Raw genomic sequence first — 12078 nt, 5'->3', positions numbered from 1 at the left:
ATACTGATTTTGCCCCAGATCCCTAAGTGGCCCCCTCAAGGACTGAACTCACAACTGTGGGTTTAGCAGGCCAATGCTCAAACCACTGAGCTATCCCTCCCCCCCGCAAGATGTCAAATTATATTCTATATTCTGACAATTGTTTTTTCTTTTCAATTTGTGATTGTTAATGAACTTGTTTGTTCGTTGTTGTTTTTTTCATTTCAAATAGTTACCAAAAGTGAAGTAACAAAACTCACATTTCCTTCTTTGTCAGAAATGTAAAGAGCCAGTGTAGGTGTGAGAGTGGATGTGAGAAGGTTAGTCAAAACTAGCTACCCAAAACACTCCTTTAAATGCCCGAATCAAATTAAACGCATATAGGTGGACATATCTCTAATTGTTTTAGCTTGCTGATATGAATAGAATTGTTCATCATAGAAATAAAGGGCTGGAAGGGACCTTGAGAAGTCATCAAGTGCAGGACCTGCACTGAGGCAGGATCAAGTAAACACAGACCATCCCTGACACATGTTTGTTCAAGTTGTACTTTAAAAACCTCCAGTGATGGGGATTCCACAACCTCCCTTGGAAGCCTATTCCAGAATTTAACTATCCTTGTACTCAGAAAGTTTTTCCTAATATCTAACCTAAATTTCCCTTGCTGCAGATTAAGCCCTTTACTTCTTGTCCTATCATCAGTGGACATGGAAAACAATCCCAGTCCTCTTTGTAACAGCCATTAATATATTTGAAGGCTATTAACAGGTTCCCCTTCTCCCCCCCCCCCCCCCAGTCTTTGTTTCTCAAGACTAAATGTGCCAAGCTTTTTAACCTTTCCTCATAGGTCAGGTTTTCTAAACCTTTTATCATTGTTGTTGCTCTCCTCTGGACTCTTTCCAATTTGTCCACATCTTTCCCAAAGTGCAGCACCCAGAACTGAACCCAGTTGTCTAGCTGAGGCCTCACCAGTGCCAAGTACAGCAGGACAATTACGTCCTGTATCTGAAATACAACACTCCTATTAATAAACCCCAGAATAATATTAGTCTTTTTTGCAACTGCATCACATTGTTGACTCTCATGCAGGTTGTGATCCACTATAACTCCCAGATCCTTCTCAGCAGTACTACCACTGAGCCAGATATTCCCCATTTTGTATTTGTGCATTTGGTTTTTTCTGCGTAACTGAAGTACTTTGTACTTGTGGTTTACTTTTTCTGTTTTGTTTGTTTTTAAAGAAATTAATAACCATCTGCTAGCAGCAGTTTGTGCTCTGGCAGAATTTTAGAAAAGGACGACGCCTCCTGAAAATACCTTGTGGTTCAGGAGTGTGTGGGACGGTCTCATAATGGAAAAGTTCCTGGATCATCTGAGACAGCAGGAGAGTAGGCATGGCTACCATTTCTAGAATATGAAAATAAGACAAGAGAAACAAAGATTTGGAAATGGCAGACCTGAGCCAAATCCTCCTCTGGTGTTAATTGACATAGTTCCATTGACATCAGTGGTGCTGCATAGATCATACAGGGTGAGGGTCTGGCCCATTATGTTTATACTAATTATGGGCCTGGTACAAACCCAGGGAAGTCAGTGGGAGTCTTTCCGCTGCATTCAGTGAGCTCTGGATCAGGACCTAAGCTGCTTGGGATGTGTCTACACTGCAAGTGAAGATGTGATTGTAGTACAGGTATGCATATCTATGCTAGCTTTAATCTAGCTAACATGGGTAACAATAGTACTATAGCCATGACAGCATGGGCTTCAGTGTGAGCTAGCAACCAGAGTACAAGCCCGCTGGGGAGCTTGGGTACATACTGGTATCGCTAGCCCTGCTGGAGCCTGTGCTACCACATCTATGCTATTATCCCCTGTGCTAGTAAGATTAATGTGCACTATAAACATACCCTGTGATAGCAGGTTGATATCTGGGAGGTCACAAAGAAATTCCATGTCCGGCTGTAAAGAATTTCACTGTTTCAAAGTATGGTTTGCAATATTTTTCCTTTGAGTTTGAGGGCTTCCTGTATGCTGAGTGTGATTCAAATCTCAGCTCTGCAGGTTAAGTCAAAAATCCCAGTTTGATGTGTGCCAAGTTTCTTAATCTTTTGAACCAAGCAAAGAGGTCATCCTATGGAGTAATTTCCCTGGGGGAAAATTGAAAATCAGTAGAGAAAACACGTAAAATGATCTTGAGTTAGTGGGTTGCTACATACCGTTGCTGGAGATTTCTGAACTTTACAAGGTTTGCCTGGTGTGAAAGGAGCCCAGGATTGTAGACAACAAGACAAAAGATTAAACACCACAGAGACAGAACTAGGCGGATAAGGTCTGTTTTGGTGAATTTCAAGGATAAAAATAATAGAATGCTTCTTTTCTAACTTTAAGCCACTTTTCTAAAAGTTACACATGAACCAATGCGACAGGAAAGATAAATTTCTTAATATTGAGATTCTATATTGGAAAGCCTGAGGCTTCTCTAATTTACATCTATTTCAAAGTGCCTCGGGGGACAAACCGACAGCTCAGGATTGCTATGTCAGACACTTTCGGCTACACTTCTCTAGTTACAAACTATAGAAATGATCCCTGAAACTATAGTCTGGCCATGCCCTATTTTCCCTGCCATATCACAGTAGGGAAGTGTAAGTGCCCTCACACCAGCCATACCCCTCTGGAGAATCATACATACATTGAAGCAAGCTTCCTGGGCTCATTACAGTGGCTGCTGGGCCAAGTTCCACCACCAGTGTGATTCAAAATGGCTGCTGTGCACTGGAGAATATGATCCTCTATGGGCTGTCTGTGTCAGCATTTGGATTTAGTAATATTAAAGGTCCACATTTCTTTAAAAGTGTTTCAAGATGTGTAGTGAGACAACATGGGTGTGGTAATACCTTTTATTGGACCAGCTTCCACTGGTGAAAAAGAAAAGCTTTCAAGCTATTCAGGGCTCTTCTTCAGGTCTTGGGAAGGTATTCAAAGGGTAAGTCTACACTGCAGTTAGACACCTGAGGCTGGCCCATACCAGCTACTCAGGCTTGCAGGGCTCAGGCTAAGAGGCTGTTTAATTGCTATGTAGATATTCAGGCTTGGGCATTAGGACCCTGTGAGGTGGAAGGGTTCCAGAGCCTGGGCTACAGCTTGAGGCTGAATGTCTACACTGCAATTAAACAGCCCCTTAGCCTAAGCTCTGAGTCAGCTGCCATGGGCTAGCCACAGGTATCTAAGTGCAATGTAGACATACCCATAGAGTCACACCTAAATACAAGGTGGAGCCTATTGTTTAGCATAAGTAGTTAACCCATATTCTAAGAGATCATTCAAGGTGAAGTGGCCGTTAACACCTCTGCAGTCATAGGCTAAAAAAGAAGTGATTCATTTTGTATCACTTTTGTGGTTGTGATAACTATTATAAACTTCTTTATATCACTAGCACTAGTATAAATTTCAAGCATTACATCAACAACACTTTACTGCACTATGCAGTAGTGCTGTAGACATGTCAGTCCCAGCATATTAGAGCGACAAGGTGTGGGAGGTAATATCTTTTATTGGACCAACTTCTGTTGGTGAGAGAGACAAGCTTTTGATCTTACACAGAGCTCTTCAGGACCTGAAGAAGAGCTCTGTATGGCTTGAAAGCTTGTCTGGTCCAATAAAAGATATTACTTCACCCACCTTGTCTATCTAATTATACTGCACTAGCAGATATCCCTAAACTCTTCCTACACCAATACCATTGTTCCATAATAACTAATATCTAGTACCATTAGCTCAATGTGAGCAAAAGCAGAAAGAACATGTGAAACTTAACAAAACAAGGTAATATGTGGCACAAATAAATACTGATGAGGTATAATGTTTTTTATTTTCTCTGCTTTCAGAGGTCCTTAAAGTAAATGGCAGTTTGGTAAGTAGAGGCTAATAGCGCTAATCACCACCAATTAAATTCTCTCTCCTCTGTTCTTTAAGCAAACAAAAGTCCTTTGTGGTAGGTGCTTTTCATTTTCCCCTGCTCTCCAATAGCCCAGTGGAGAGCAGCAAGGAGTAGCAGAGCAGGGAAGGAGGAACTAGAATGAGCCAGTACCTTCAGAACAACACTATAGAGTTCTGTCAGAGAAGGATAGGCATGTGGCCTTCTATCCCTAAGGACATGTCTACACACACAAGTTGTAGCGCTTTAACTATACCAGTGTACTTAAAGCGGTATGACACAGTTCTACCAGCATAACAATTCTGTCAGGTATAGCTTATTTCTGTACGGGAAGGGCAATGAGCTGTATCATAATAAGGTACCGTTATACCAGTATAATTGCATCCCCACTAGGGCTTTTACTGGTATAGCTATTTTGATAAAAATATCACACCCTAACTGGTATAGTTATAGCAGTGTGAACTAGGCCTTAGAGAGTTCCTTCGTCCTCTGAAAGCTGAGCTGGTTGCAGTGTTCCAATTGAAATGATTTTTTGCTGAAGTGTGATTTTTTTTTTCAAAAATGGATTTATTTTTGAGAAACCTTGGTGACCTCTTTGAAAAAAATTCACATAGATTTTCAATTAAAATGATCAGTTACATTGAAATAGTTATCAAAATGGTTATCGGTATTTTTAATTGCTCAACAATCAGGCTTAGGAGTTTCAATGACATTTTGGTAAAAACAATATTTTTAAAATTACCAACAAATAGTGGGGGGAAAAAAAGAAAAAAAATGGGTCTGTCACCTGTAGAATAAGGAGTCTGGTGGCACCTTAAAGACTAACAGATTTATTTGGGCATAAGCTTTCGTGAGTAAAAACCTCACTTCTTCGGATGCATAGAGTGAAAGTTACAGATGCAGGCATTATATACTGACACATGGAGAGCAGGGAGTTACTTCGCAAGTGGAGAACCAGTGTTGACAGGGCCAATTCAATTAGGGTGGATGTAGTCCACTCCCCATAATGGATGAGGAGATGTCAATTCCAGGAGAGGAAAAGCTGCTTCTATAATGAGCCAGCTCCCAGTCCCTATACAAGCTACCCCCTGATACTTGACACCTGATACTTGAAATTTCAATGTTTTTCTGCCAAGTTGTTTTTCCATTTTGCCTCTGGGTCTAAGCTAAGGGCATGTTCATAGGCTGCCATGTCAGTACCCAATGGGGTAGAATCAGAGTACCCCAGAGTCTGGGCATAGATGCATCCTCAGTGTGCAGCTCCACCTGCCCTTCGGGAGAAGCACACTGGGCCCCAGTGAGAGAAAGCTGACATAGAGCCACCAAGGAGATGGCCAGCCCAAGATTTCAAGGAGACAGCAGGTACTAGGGGTCTGTGACCAGGGGAAAAGGGGAAGTGTATGTGTGTTGAAGGGGCTTGATCTGTAGTGAAAGGAGGCTCTAGGATAGACTGGGATATGGCAAAGAGGGTAGGACTGAAAGAAGGACCAGAAGGTCTTGGCTGCTGGCTTTTTTTTTCAGGGGGGAGGCAAGGGGCAGAGTGGGGGCGGCAGTTTGCTCATCTTCAGGAGAAGCTGGAGAGCAGTGGTGGGAATTAGAGCAGACAGATTATTGGGGGAGGGGCCAGAACCCCAAATTCATTAGTTGGCTCATGGATTTTTCCTTGGAGATCAGACATGACTCTGTGTAAATATGTGGGTGGGAACATGGGGAAGGGGTCAGGATGGTCAGCCACCCTGCTTAAGGAGAGTTTGTATCTAATAGCCAAGCCCTCCATCACTACTTATTTTGGACACCAGCCCAGTTTACATTTGATTCATAGCTCAGGGGTTAGAAGGAAACTTTATCTTTGGGCAAGTTATTTATTCCAGAATTGATTGCTGCAGGATTTAGTGCACCTTCCTTGGAAGCAGCTGGTGTTGCTCACTGTCAGAGACAGCTTACTGGTCTAATCATACTGGCAATTCCTGTATTCCATTCTTTTGTTCTGCCTCCATAAATTCCTTGTGTAGTTTCAGCTAGTTGTAGAACTTTCAATTCCTGCTCTAAATTGCTGACCTCCTGCAGCAATGGTGGCTGTTCAGTGGTTTTTATATAATCCTTATGTCCTCCAGAGAAATGATGTGAAACTTGTTTAAGTTGTTCGGAAAATGCTTTGAGATCCTGGAATAAAAGGCTCTATAGAAATGCACAATGTTATTCACAGATTTGTATAATTAAAATTACTATTGTTGGTGAGACAAGGTGGGCGAGCCCTTTTGTTGGACCAACTTCTGTTGGTGAGAGAGACAGACTTTTGAGCTCACACAGAGCTCTTCTGGACCCTGAAGAAGAGCTCCGTGTAAGATTGAAAGCTTGTCACTCTCACCAACAGAAGTTGGTCCAATAAAATATATTACCTCATCCCCCTACCCCAGTCTCTAATATCCTGGAACCAACACAGCTACAGCAACACTGCATATTACACTGGTCTACAATTTTTGAGACGTCGTCTGCTTCAGAGATAAAATGTGCTATTTATTATGTATTTTGATGTGCAGAATTCAAATATGACAATTAAAACAACTGATTGGCTACTGTTTCTAAGATATTTAAGTTTTTACATTTTATGTCTATGTATATTGTGTAGATAGTAGAGTTTTAATCATAAATTGTAAACCTAGGTCTTTTCATGTGTTTATGGTTGCTTTACATGATAATATTTCACCTGTACTGTTTATGTAACACTTTAAAAATCAGCAAAAGGGTTATATAAATAAAATTTATTATGAAACAAAAGGCAAAAAACTATTATGTACATAGTTTAGTCCTATTCAGTGTCTACTCGGCGCTTCTTGGCTTGTCTCTTGTATTCATTAAATGGAGCATCTCTTGTCACTGACCAGCAATAGTCTGCAAGCATTGATGGGCTCCATTTGCCCTGATAGCGTTTCTCCATTCTTGCAATGTCCTGGTGAAATCGCTCGCCGTGCTCGTCGCTTACTGCTCCGCAGTTTGGTGGAAAAAAATCTAGATGAGAGTGCAAAAAATGTATCTTTAGTGACATGTTGCAACCAAGGCTTTTGTATGCCTTGAGGAGGTTTTCCACCAACAAACTGTAGTTGTCTGCCTTGTTGTTTCTGAGAAAATTTATTGCCACTAACTGGAAGGCTTTCCATGCCGTCTTTTCCTTGCCACGCAGTGCATGGTCAAATGCATCATCTCGAAGAAGTTCACGAATCTGAGGACCAACAAAGACACCTTCCTTTATCTTAGCTTCACTTAACCTTGGAAATTTTCCACGGAGGTACTTGAAAGCTGCTTGTGTTTTGTCAATGGCCTTGACAAAGTTCTTCATCAGACCCAGCTTGATGTGTAAGGGTGGTAACAAAATCTTCCTTGATTCAACAAGTGGTGGATGCTGAACACTTTTCCTCCCAGGTTCCAATGACTGTCGGAGTGGCCAATCTTTCTTGATGTAGTGGGAATCTCTTGCATGACTATCCCATTCGCAGAGAAAACAGCAGTACTTTGTGTATCCAGTCTGTAGACCAAGCAAGAGAGCAACAACCTTCAAATCGCCACAAAGCTGCCACTGATGTTGGTCATAGTTTATGCATCTCAAAAGTTGTTTCATGTTGTCATGGGTTTCCTTCATATGGACTGCATGACCAACTGGATTGATGGCAAAACATTGCCATTATGCAGTAAAACAGCTTTAAGACTCGTCTTCGATGAATCAATGAACAGTCTCCACTCATCTGCATCATGAACGATGTTGAGGGCTGCCATCACACCAATGTTGTTGCAGGCTACAAGATCACCTTCCATGAAGAAGAATGGGACAAGAGCCTTTTGACGGTCACAGAACATGGAAACCCTAACATCACCTGCCAGGAGATTCCACGGCTGTAGTCTGGAGCCCAACAGCTCTGCCTTATTCTTGGGTACTTCCAAATCCCTGACAAGGTCATTCAGTTCACCTTGTGTTATGAGGTGTGGTTCAGAGGAGGAGGATGGGAGAAAATGTGGGTCCTGTGACATTGATGGTTCAGGACCAGAAGTTTCATCCTCTTCCTCTTCCTCATCTGACTCAAGTGAGAATGATTCTGGTGCATCAGGAACCGGCAGTCCTTCTCCGTGGGGTACTGGGCGTATAGTGGATGGAATGTTTGGATAATGCACAGTCCACTTTTTCTTCTTTGACACACCTTTCCCAACTGGAGGCACCATGCAGAAGTAACAATTGCTGGTATGATCTGTTGGCTCTCTCCAAATCATTTGCACTGCAAAAGGCATAGATTTCCTTTTCCTGTTCAACCACTGGCGAAGATTTGTTGCACAAGTGTTGCAGCATATGTGTGGGGCCCACCTCTTGTCCTGATCTCCAATTTTGCAGCCAAAAGAAAGGTGATAGGCTTTCTTAACCATAGTGGTTATACTGCGCTTTTGTGATGCAAAAGTCACTTCACCACAAACATAGCAGAAATTATCTGCACTGTTCACACAAGTACGAGGCATCTCTGCTCACTTTGGCTAAACAGAAATGTGTCCCTTTGCAAAATCAAACACTGACAAATAAGAGAGCATGACACTGTATAATTTCTAGAGCTGATATAGGGCAATTTGTTCAGCAGAGTGATGTAAGCTTTGTTATGATTGCATCATCCATGACTTCTAGGAATAACATGATGCAATTCATATCATGTATGACGCAATACCAGCTTCAGATTGCATCATTCATTGTTTTGCCTAAAAAGCAAGTCCAAACCCAGTCATAGATTTATTCATAGATCCAGTCCAAGATGTATTTTAGTCATTTCTGGTTTAAATTGAGATCCCTTCCCTTTATAACTCACTTATCCTCCGCCATTCCGAAGTCAAGGGTCGTATATACTGACCCAATAGCATATCTTGAAAACTAGAGCCAATCAACAATTTTAAGCATCATTTTTGTTCTCAGTGACCCAGAATTAGTAGAGTTTGACTACATTTATTTCAGAAGAATTTTGGCTGTAGAGCAGTGTTATTATTGGTGTTATTTGTATTGCAGTAGTGCCTAGAAGGGATGAGAACCCCATTATGCAAGACACTGTATACACACATAATGAAAAAACAGACCCTTCCCCAAGACAGTTACAATTTACATTTACAAATTATCCATTATAGTTGATCTACTAAAGAATCTACCTACACTGTCCAAAACAAACATTCCAGGTTCCAGGCAATTGTAAATATCCAGTGAAAAAAGAGCAGATTTTCTTTTTAAATTCTGATGCCAAGTTATGTCGCATGAAATTTAGAAAAAAGCCCATTAGTTCTAGACTAAACATATGCCTGCTATATTTTTTAACTCAAATTCATGTCAGCTAGTAGAAATGAAGTGGACACTAAATTGTCTGCAGTATTCATTAACTGGAGCACTGCAGACTAGACGCATTCTTTTGGAAAAACTGAAGCCATCTACATTCTAAAATTTGACTCCAAAGAAAACTGTGTGAAATGAGACCATTCAATAAAGACACATACCTTCAGAAGAAGAAAAAATATCAGCCAAACAACACTTTGTAAATGGCAAAGAATATTACTCGTTTCCTTCTCTTTATGGATTCTGCCATGCATAAGTACAGATGCATTCATGAATATGCAAATTTTCAGCATTAGGTTGGGTCCCACTGTGATTCCTGCACATAATTAGAAGCTCATCATTAATGATTTATGAGTGGCTGCTATGCTATCAGCACTTAGAAATAAAAGAAAACTACTGTATGCATGTTTTTATTTATATTTTAGCAGGGTTATTGCTAACAGTAGTCAAGTTATGGAAGGCCTGCAAGCAAAACATTAGCTCTTCCCTTGCAAAAGAAAAGGTTGTAACATATACAGAGACAAGGTGGGTGAAGTAATATCTTTAAGTGGACCAACTTCTCTTGATGGAAGGGACGAGCTTTCAGGCTTCATAGAGCTCCTCCTTAGGTCTTGGGAAGGAGGAAGAGCTCCTTGACCTAAGGAAGATCTCTGTGAAGTTGTTGTCCATTCCACCAACAGAACTTGGTCCAATAAAAGATATTACCTCACCCCCGTCTCTCTTATATCCTGGGATCTACACTGCTACAGCACTGCAAACATAAAGTATATGAGACTTAGATAAATTGAAGAGAAACAAAAGAGCAACAGTGGTGGTGGAGGGGAAGGAAAAGAAGTTCTCTAATCAGAGGAGTAAGGTGATGGCGGCAGAGAGAACCTAAATAGCATCCATGATTCAAATAAAAAGTTCACAGTGCTGAGTAAAGGAAAAATCTACTTTATTATTTCCCCAGTGGTTGAAGACAAAGGCTCAACTGCAGAGTAGAGTAGCTGAGTGCAGAAGAAATTAATACTAACACTGTTTCTTTTCAAAATATTTTGTCTCATTTTTAGACCTTTTCAAAATGACTCCTTTAGCTACATAGTGCAAAGTAAAGATGGAAGTCGGGGAGATTGGATTGTCTTCTCCTTACCCTGCCCTTACACTCTCTTTCTAATTCCTTCACTTTTCGCTGGTTCTCGTCAGTTGAGTGGAGCTGCTTTGCACAGGGGCTCCCCAAGAATTTTTTCCCATGTGTCAGGAGTTGTCTGGCTGTTCCAGGCCGGCAGTATTGCCTAATGGTGATACTCTGGGGCATAATGCCTGCTGGTGAGAGTTCAAAGGGGCCACTTTGCCTAGCAGCGCTATCAGAGGGAGAGTGACCTAGTGGCAAGAGTCCAAGGGGGCACTTCACTTAGCAGCACTATCAGGGATAGACAGTTGGCACAGTTGGTTTTGTTGTTCCAGACTAAGCTCCGGACCCACCAGTATAGGAGCTGGGTTTAGCTGAGGTCCCAGTTCTGGTTCTTGTTGGTACGGGGTTATCAACAGATTTTCCTGGGCCTTCCAGGCCTTCAGGAGGTTAACATGGTATATCTGCATCTCCTTTTGCCACCCCGGCGGACAGATTTCGTAGTCCACAGGCTCCACCTTCTGAATTACCTCTAAGGGACCTTGCCACTGGGCCAAGTGCTTTGATTCCGATAACAGGGACAACAGAAACATTCTGTCTCTGGTTTGAACATCCACAGTCAGGCCCCCCTGATTATATAGCTGCTCCTTGGTTTGTTGGGCTCTCAGAAGGTTCTCTATGGAAAACCCATCTGTGGTTAGATGTTGATAGATGTTTGGCTGCGTGTGTGTTCTCTGTGTGTTGCCCCAGCTCTGCGCAGACAGCTGGCATGGCAGACCTTGAGCGAACTTCCCAATGACCACAAGATTCGTTAAGGGATGAAGGCACCTAGCCAGGTTTATTGTCGATGATCCACAGTACTAGTATCCTGCAGATGCTACCGGACCACTAATACATGTATGCCTGTAACAATGGACGCAGCTCAGTCAGTGGCAGGACTTTCCACTGCTCCCTAGGCTGGCCAAAGATACTCCCTCTGAGATACATCTTTAAACCCCTATACAAACAAGTTATTACTGCCCCTTTGACGTAGTTAGTTACTGACCCTTGATATTGCTAGTTATTACCCACCATCTTGGACATGTTGGTTCGATTAAAACATTTTTATTACATACTGTTATTCTGACCTTATCTTTTAGGAGGGGTCAGTGTGTTCTTGTTATTCATGGGGAATATTTTTGTACCATTTTTGATATTGTGATGTTTTGGTACCACTTGATATTGGGATGCATTTTCGTGAGCACTCTGTGACTAGCATTTCTTAGGAATGTGTATTTCTGCAATATCAGCCCTATTTTTGCTAAATTTTGTGAGCAGGTCCTGCCTCCTACCAGGCCTTTATTACAAGGGCTTATGTCTCAGGCTCTCTTCCTACTACATTCCCCCATTTTTGTTTGTTTGTTTTTTTTTAATGGAGAGGATGTTTACCCCTTGTTTGGGAAAAGCATAATGCATGGACTGAGGATGACCCAGCGGGCAAAACGCTGTTATTTTGACATTGTTATTTGCATGGATTTCAGTGTGCTATTGAAACACTCCACCAGCCCATCAGGTTTGTGGATGGTATATGGATGTCTTGAGGGCCTGGATCTTCAGTACTCCACACAGCTCTTTAATCAGCTTCGATGAAAAACTGAACTCCCCGTCCATCAGAATTCATTTCGGGATCCCAAGCCTGGTGAAGACCTTCATGAGCTCACGTGC

The 12078-nt window shown here is 41.8% G+C and overlaps 1 pseudogene; it reads right to left on the bottom strand.

Moving 5' to 3' along the window:
• Positions 1-2495: 2495 nt before the first annotated feature.
• LOC135981972 (small nucleolar RNA U3) lies at positions 2496-2584 on the bottom strand (annotated as a pseudogene).
• Positions 2585-12078: the final 9494 nt, after the last annotated feature.

Source organism: Chrysemys picta, chromosome 2, assembly GCF_011386835.1.
Source record: "Chrysemys picta bellii isolate R12L10 chromosome 2, ASM1138683v2, whole genome shotgun sequence".
Taxonomy (NCBI): Eukaryota; Metazoa; Chordata; order Testudines; family Emydidae; genus Chrysemys; species Chrysemys picta.
The sequence above is the reverse complement of the archived record's forward strand: the minus strand, read 5'-3'. Positions and strand labels throughout refer to the sequence as shown.